Source organism: Pteropus alecto, unplaced genomic scaffold, assembly GCF_000325575.1.
Source record: "Pteropus alecto unplaced genomic scaffold, ASM32557v1 scaffold25, whole genome shotgun sequence".
NCBI classification, from domain to species: Eukaryota; Metazoa; Chordata; class Mammalia; order Chiroptera; family Pteropodidae; genus Pteropus; species Pteropus alecto.
The window spans coordinates 37,797,663-37,806,320 of record NW_006441955.1 but is presented as its reverse complement, the minus strand read 5'-3'; the positions used below and the strand labels follow the sequence as shown (position 1 = coordinate 37,806,320).

Here is an 8,658-nt window from a genome sequence, read left to right as displayed (position 1 = left end):
TGTCCCCACTTCCTCACTTAGCATAGTTCCTCAATCTAGCACAATATGGCTTTACCACATCATCTCACTGTAGCTGCTTCGGCCTAGATCTCTCTCTTTCTCCCTCCCCCCACTCTCTCTCTCTCTCTCTCTCTCTCTCTCACACACACACACACACACACACGCACACACGCACACACACACACAGCCTCTTGTTTATAAATATAATAGGCAATTTGCAGTTCTTTGTTTACTTATCTGTAGCATTTGATACTTAACAATATTCTTTCTTTCCTTAAAAACTCTCTTCACATGATTTTCAGGACATTGCATTTTCTCTATATTCTCTCTTCCTCTTTGGCTTCTCCACCCAGTCAGCTTTGGAGAACAAACTTATTTCGCTCATTCCTTACACTTTCATGTCCTCCTCAGGATTCCATTTTTTTCTTTGACTTTTCCTACCCAATTCTCAGTTGATAACTTCAAGTGCACATATGGTTTCAGATATAAAATTTGGGCTGATAATTTTCATATCAATTTTTCTAGCCCAAATCTTTCTCTTGGGCTCCAAACCACGTATCCTACCATCTACTGGATGCTCCTCTTAGATGCCCCACAAGAGCTTCATACTCAACATGTCCCAAACATTCATTGAATTGTGACTATCTGGCTTTTCTGTGCTATGTGTCTGGACTAATGAGATAAAAGATAAGGAGCCTGCACCTCCAGGCTCCTTTAAAATTTCTGTATTGAGTGATAATAGTTATAATGGAGGCGTGCTCCATGTGTGCTATCAGACTACAGGTATCACTCTTCAAAATAAGAATGAAAAATGTTTTAAACAGATATCTCATTTTAAAATCAATTCTTGAGGGCATATCAAGTACACATCAAAACTGTTCAGTCAACTGAAATTTAGGAGCAGCGTTTCAGTCTTCTCCTTTAGAAGTAAATCATGGTAAGAGAGAGCATCATATTTAATAACAACATGAAAGATTTGATTAGGCACATTCTGGGAAGCCCATGACACTAAACACATTTGGAGAAAAGACAATAGCAAGTAAAGAATATTAGAGATTTCTGTTTTTCAAGTCTGATCTCCAAAGACCACTCTTTTCCTTTGAGAAACATACTTTAATCAAAACCAGAAAAAATTTATCAATCAAGTTGCCATAATATATCTTCTTATATAAAATTTATATATAAGACCTCTTTTGAGCATAAATTACATATCTGCTTCAGGATTTCATATATGTATATATGTATATTTCTTGTGTATTTATATAATGTTATTATATATTATATTATTCAAGAGTACATATACATATATTTTTATATATGTATATATGTAATATTAAATATATTATCAATTTATAAGTAGTCATTCTTCAGTGAAAAACTATGGAAATTTTCAATATTTTACTGGTAAAAATTATAAGTAGTACAAACACAGACCTTGCCTAAATGTTGAACTATAATCTTAAAACTTAAAGATGCAATTGAGAGAGTTCAAATATCTATCTTTTTTTCTCCTTTATCTGGGTAGAACATTTACTACTGAAAACTTACCTCCCTTTAGACTTATACTTCTGCCAACATTGATTTAATCTGCCCTTTGTTAACAGTATTAATATATTGACATTTTAAATCTAGGAGAAAAAGAGCTATTGAGTTGATTTACAAAGATGCTACATCAGCAAGAAGAATGTGTGTCCCTTATCCTCCTACTTTGCTAATCTCTCCCTCCTTTTTTTCACATTTTTCTACAGATGCAGAAAATTCTAATGGCTAGAAATTTCCTTGGCCTGGGACTTTCTCTTTAACCATTCCCCAAGCTAGATCAAATCACACTTGGAAGGAAATAAAGTCTATCTTAAGTTCTCTGCCAGTAACCCTTACAGCCCATCCTTAAACTTTCCCTTAAGAAGTACCCTTTGTCTTAAAGAGTCTTCTTTCATTCTCTAACAAAACTTTCATTTTTATAACTATCGAGAACTCTCCTTAGCCATCACCATGAAAAAAAATCTGACATACTAATACTCACAATATCATAGTAACTGAGCCAATCCCCTCCAAAAGAGCAGCAACAGTAACTATTAAGGAGGGCTTCATGAACTAGGGACTCTGCTCCTAAAATCTAATTTAATGTCTTAAAACAGCATGGGTAGGTACTGCAATGCAGGCACCATTAACTCTTTTTACAATTGAAGAGCCTCAGGGGAGTTAAGAGACTATCCAAGGGTAGTGCTGGGATCCTAATACAGGCAAATCTGACTCTAAGATATAAGCTCCTTCCATTACATTTTAAGAGGAAAAAATGGTTTTACTAAGCATTCTTGGATTTCACAATGGAAATTCAGATAGTGTAAAGAGACTTTTTCTTGCTTTTGTGTGTGTGTGTGTGTGTGCACAGGCACTCGCGCGTGTATAAGGGAAATGCCTTGAATAGCAAGTACATTCCCTAAAGTTGAGGACACTACCTTTGGTCAGAAGTTAGTCTTTCCTAAATCTAATAAACTAGATATCAGAATGAAATGTGAAGGCAACGATATCTTTCTCTTTCTTGAATTGTGAAAGATAAATTATTTTTTATAAAAATCAGTTACAAAAGTTAAATTATGGCATTCATGAACAAGATGTGTATATAAGTAAGGCGTTATCAAAAGTAGGAACCACAGAGCAGTGCACAGGCACTGCTTCACCTCTCCAGGGCTCATCTCACATTCACCTCTGTTCTCAGTGGTTCAAGCACCTGAGTTGTCAGACAGATCCTGTTGTGTGCTATGACTGCTGATGACCAGATAGGGCTGCAAGGGCTTTCATGCAGAGTTTCATTTGTTTCAGGAAAGCATCTAAGAAAGAATTCTCAGATCAATGCAGATATTTATCATACAAACATTTTAATACAGCCCTGTAAAATCTCAGTGAAAAATGCTATATCTGCTCCTAAGATCATGAAGAAAAATTTATTTAAAAAAAAAAAAAGGGTTACCAGGCTCTTTCCTACAATACCTTTCTTATTTTTAATTAGTAGATAAGAAGAAAAAAATACACAGAAAAAAATGCACGTTTGCAAAATTAAAAATATATTTGAATACTTTCCTTTCAGGGACAGTACGACCTTGAATGAATGGCGTGGAAAGACTGGTCTCGGGAAGAGCACCAGTGAGTAAGAGGCATAATAGCTCCTACTGTTGAGAATATGCTATGAGCTGGCCACTGTGCCCCGTGCCTTATTTCATCCCATCTTCCCAAGTATTTTATGACATAGGTAGTAATAGTCTCATTTGACAGATGAGGAAACCAAAACTCAGAGAAATCCCATCGCTGGCCTAAGGAGAACGTAGATCCAACTTTTAATAATAGCTAATGTACTCAACTTGATCACTCACTCATTTGCACTTCCAGGAAATTTTTTATATCATTACCTGTATAATGATATCAACTGTACAGTGTATGTATGTATGCATATATGTATGTATGTATGTATCTATATAGAGAGATATATAAATGTAATATTATATAAAATATATACTATATTATATATGTTATATATTATATAATCACAATTAATTATATATGTAATTAATTGCTTGTTAATTAATATAATTAAATATATTAACATATAAATATGTGATGTAAACAAACTAATTATGTCATTACATTTAGCTAACCATTATGGTCTCCAGAAAACTCTTCTTTTTCTTTGTCTTAAAGAAAAAACAAGTAATAGAGGTGTTAAAGGCAAGACCAAATTATGACTTGTGCATTCAGAAAGATTGAAAGAGAACAGAAAAGGGAATCGCTTTCTCACTATGTGAATTTTTGTTGTTTGATGTTGTATCCCAAAATATCTGAAGTCATCATTCCAAACACCAATGATAGGTGAGAAGCATGGCATTATGATGGTGTTCAAGAGAAAGTCAGACACACTGAGGGTTAAGAGGGGGAAAAAAACACAAACTCTTCCCGATATAAAGTAGAATGGTATGATCTCAATAAAAGCACCTTAGCTTTTTGGCAGACACAGAGCACCATGGTTTGGGATAATCGTGGTAGACTCCAAAATATATAGGTTGGGTATGAGCCAAAATTTTAGAATATAAAGAAATTTTAGGTAGAAAAGAAGAAGAGAGCATTCTACATGGGTGAAACATGAGTGAAGTAGAAGAAAAGAGAAAATCATAAGACAGGAAGAGGACACCTGCCTTACAAGATCAGAAGAGACTAGTGTGCATGTCGAAGAGGAAACAGGTTAAGATCATCAGTACAGTGTCAGATAATAGAGGATATTATGGTTAAGGCAGAAGATTTAAATGTGACATGACAACTGTTAGAAAGCCAATCAGGTTTGTTAGCATGAGGCTATTTAGAGGTCTTCATTTACTTAGTTGCCCTGTGAAGAAGACTAGAATGTGAATATTTTATATACAATTGAGCTGAATATGGCAGACAGAATTGTTGGCTCCAAAGACGTCCACATGCTAATTCCTGGAATTTGTGATTATGTTATGTTAAGTGGCAATGTACCTTGTAATTATATTTACTTTGCAAATGTAATTAAGGTTATAGACCTTGAAATAGAGAAATTATCTTAGGTTATCCTGGCAGGCCCAATCTAACTGTCTGAGTCCCCAAAACAGACAACTTTCTCAAGTTGGAAGCAGAGAAGTTGTGGCACAAGAGGAAGCCAAAGAGATTCCAACCACAAGAAGGACCTGATGCACCGTTGCTGGCTCTAAGGTGTAGGAGCCCTTGTGCAAGGACTAGAGAGAGGCCTCTCAGAGCTAAGGATACCACCAGCCATCAGGCAACAAGGAAATGGGACCTCAGTCTTACAACCACAGGATTCTGCCAATAACCTGAATGAGCAAGGAGTTGATTCTTTCCAGAACTTGTCAATGAGTCCAGCCAGCTGACACTTTGATTTTAGATTTCTCAGACCTGGAGCAGAGAAACCAGATGAGCCTGAGAAATCAGTTCCTACCCGCAGAACTGTGAAATAATAAATCTGCATTGTTTTAAGCCACTAAATTGGTAGTATTTGTTAGGACAGCAACAGAATCCTAATACAGTTAGGTTACACAACTCCCCTAAGATTACATAGCTGGTAAAGGGCCAAATTAACTCAAACTCAGATACATCAAACTTCACAACTCACATCTTTAACTGTTATGCTATCATGTTCTAGGTGAACAAAATCACAAAAGCGGTATTCAAGACACAGAAGACAACTTTCCACAAGATGTGGAACAAGGGGAATCACATGACTCAGATGGATTTCTTCCACTCCTGAGAGTAAGAACTTTGTCTCCTCTCCCTTTTGTGTCTTCCTTTAGTAAGGAAAACAAACAAACAAATAAACAAAAGTGAGTTTTTCTACAGCTCATCATCTTAAGGGAATTATTTTAAGTTATAAACTTAATTTTAGAGTCTCCGAGTCCAGTTAAGCTTGAGGGAAGCATAAGAATGCTTGCTAATTTTCACTCCAAGAGCAGGCAGATCTAGAAGAGTCAAGAGCAGTTTTCCTTAGAATAAAAATCAAATGTATCATGTAGAGTTACAGTAATAGCAAAGCTAAATCAAAACTCACAAATTTCAGTAATATGACCTTAAAAAAATTTAAGCCCATGAATGCTTTATAGTTGAGAAATTATTTCAAATATATTTAATGCAGTTTACGATCATTCTATGAAATAGATATTTTTATCCCAAATTTGCTACTAAGAAAAAAAAAAAAAGACTCAAAATGTTTGTGACTTCTCCAGCATCACATTGTTAGCACATAGTGAACTGGGACTCAAACCAAGGTTCCTCACCTCTAGACCTCATACTATCTCTATGGCATCAAGCCGTAGCACTGAGGAAAAGAAAGTGTAATTGTTCAATGACTTCACAGGGTTGCCTTAAAAATCAAATGAAACTTCATGACAGAACAGGTTGTACAAAGGTGAACCTGTCATCAAATATGCAATGTAAACTTGCCTCAAAACTGACCTCATTCAATGAACACCAACAGGCTGTGATCCTGTGGGGGCATCCATTCATTTCGCAGTGTTACTTCTAAAACCAGGATCACCAAACTGTTTTAGTTTTAGCATCCAATTCTCTTTTTAAAATGATTAAAACCTATGTACCTCTTAATAGTGAAACATAATATACGTGGTGAATAAGTATAGTGGGAAAAAAGCAGGAGAGTTGGGGGATGGCTTTCTTTTTTTAAATCCTGGTCCTCTTCCAACCTTGCTCACATTTAAACAGAGCCAGCACCTCCTCAGGGACCATGCCTCTGAAGCGGACAGCAGGCACACACATCCAACTAGATCACCGGGAGCAGCTGTTCAGCCAACTGTTTATCCTTTCCTGGGGCTCCTTGCTCAGGGTAATAAATGGTATGGATAGATGAAAAATGCTGCCCTAGCACTCCTGAAATGTGCTGAATTGTAGCAGATAAAAAGCAACTAAACTGTTGGAGTCAACTCTCCAGAGAAAATACAACTCCCAGCCCTAGAAAATGGAGATCATTATACAAGCCAAGCCAGAGAAACTCTTCTGGTCAAATAAACAATGATATTTGATACATATGTTCTGTGGACTTTTGCCAGACAGAAGTGGAATAATTTCTTATTTACTGTTGCTGTCTCAGCAACTGACATATAGGAAGGGAACTGTGGTGATGGAAATTTCTAGAAAACAGAATTGGATTGGATGCATCATTAATGGAGCAGACTCTGGAGCAGATTCTCAGCCCAGAGGAGGGAAAAGTAAGTCAGAAAGTGTTATTCCGAGCTTGCCCTCCTATCCTGGGCCATCATCCAGCCTTTCCTGTTTTTGCTGTGAACAGCTCCATGCATCAAGTGTCCTCAAACTTTTTTCTCAGGCAACCTTTAACTCAAAAAATACTGAAGATTCACTAAGAGCTTTCATTTATGTTGGTGATATCAATTTATACTTAGCATTAGAAATTATAATACTTTGTATATTTATTTATTTATTCATTCATTTAAAATAACAATACTAAATAAAAATGTATATTTATGGGAAAAAAATGTATTTTCCTAAGCAAAAATAGCAAAACAAGTGGCATTGGTTTACATTTTTGCAAATCTTTTTACTACCCAGCATTATAGAAGACAACAAGATTCTAATATCTGCTTCTACATTCAGTCTGCTGCAAAATCACATGTTGTGCAGCCTCTAGAACACTCCACTGTATACTCATGAGATGAGAGTCATAGTTACAAATAATGTCCTTGTATTATTGTAATAGTAGTGTTGACTTCATGGACTCCCAAAAGAGTTGTTGGAACCCCTAGGTGTTTATGAACCGTGCTTTGAGAACCACTGTCCTATGCTTTACTTTTAATCTAATTCTGGAATCAGAATTTTGTTAACCCATGAGTCCCTTCTGGACCTGCAAATTCACTTGTGCAATGTTAGAGTTCCAGAAAATTACAGCTAGAAAGAACCTGGTGATCTAGTCCAGGTTTTTTCACTTATTAAGTAAATTCTTTTTCTGCCATGTGCCATGCACTGTTCTAGCAAGCACTACATATGCAGTAATGAATAAAATACTTAAACGTTAAAGACAGAGGGAATCGGAAAATACATAAACAAGAAAAAAAATCAAGATAATCTCAGATAGTAGCACTCTAACTATAACAAAATGTCAAGGTTATCAAGTTACTCTTGGGTTTGGAGTTGTCCAGACAGATTTTGTGACTTTTTCAAGATTATGTACAGCTAGTTAGTAAGAATGAAGAACAGAACATTGTGCTGTTAATTATTAAGGCTGATAATTATTTAGGATATTGCATAGTGCAGATGGCTTTTCTAATTATTAGAAATTTATAAGAAGTTATTTCTGTTGGTGTTTTACTCTAAATTATTGCACTTGACTTTTCTCATATGACCTGTTCATCAGGTAATTAACCTACACTTCTTCTAGGTTGCCTCAAATCCTGTATAAAAACAAAAATAAGACAGAAATAAATATTGCAAATTTTGAATATTATATTAGAATTATGCTAGGGGAGAAAGATAGTGTAACATAGACCTTAAGCCCACAAAATCACCCTTTTTGGCTCAAAAAAGGTATCTCCCACAATTACTTTGTTTTTTCATGATCCCATCTCCCCCAGCAATCCCACCCTGAAGATTCTTTCTGTGTGTGTGCATTCTTCAATCTCTTATGATAGTATAACACTCACACAGAAAATTATATAGTTAGCCCAATGAATTTTCTCAAACTAAACACTCCTAAATAACTAGCACTTAGATTGTGAAGCAGAAGCCCATTACTGGCACCCCAGAGGCTCCCTTTATACTTTCTTCCAGAAGATACCACTCAGCAATGGTGAACAATACCCTGGTTTCTAACAGCAAGGATTATTGCTTCTGTACTTTATGTAAATGAAGTAATACAGCATGTACTCTTTTGTATCTGGCTTCGTAAGCTCAACAATTTATTAATGACATGCATTCATATTATGGCATGATTGTAGATCATTTATTTTTATTGTCGTAAACACGGATCTCATTGTGTATGTATACCACAATTTATCCATCCAGAAAGACATTCGGATAGCTTCCAGTTTGGAGTTATTACAAATAGTATTGCTATGAGCACTCTTAACTCATGTCTTTTAGTAGACATATGTATATATTTAGTTATATGTA

At 35.6% G+C, this 8,658-nt stretch overlaps 1 pseudogene; it reads left to right on the top strand.

Annotated features, from left to right (window-relative positions):
* The first annotated feature begins 4,424 nt into the window (after positions 1-4,424).
* The window catches only part of LOC102895689, a 153,408-nt pseudogene continuing 149,174 nt past the window's right edge, over positions 4,425-8,658 (top strand).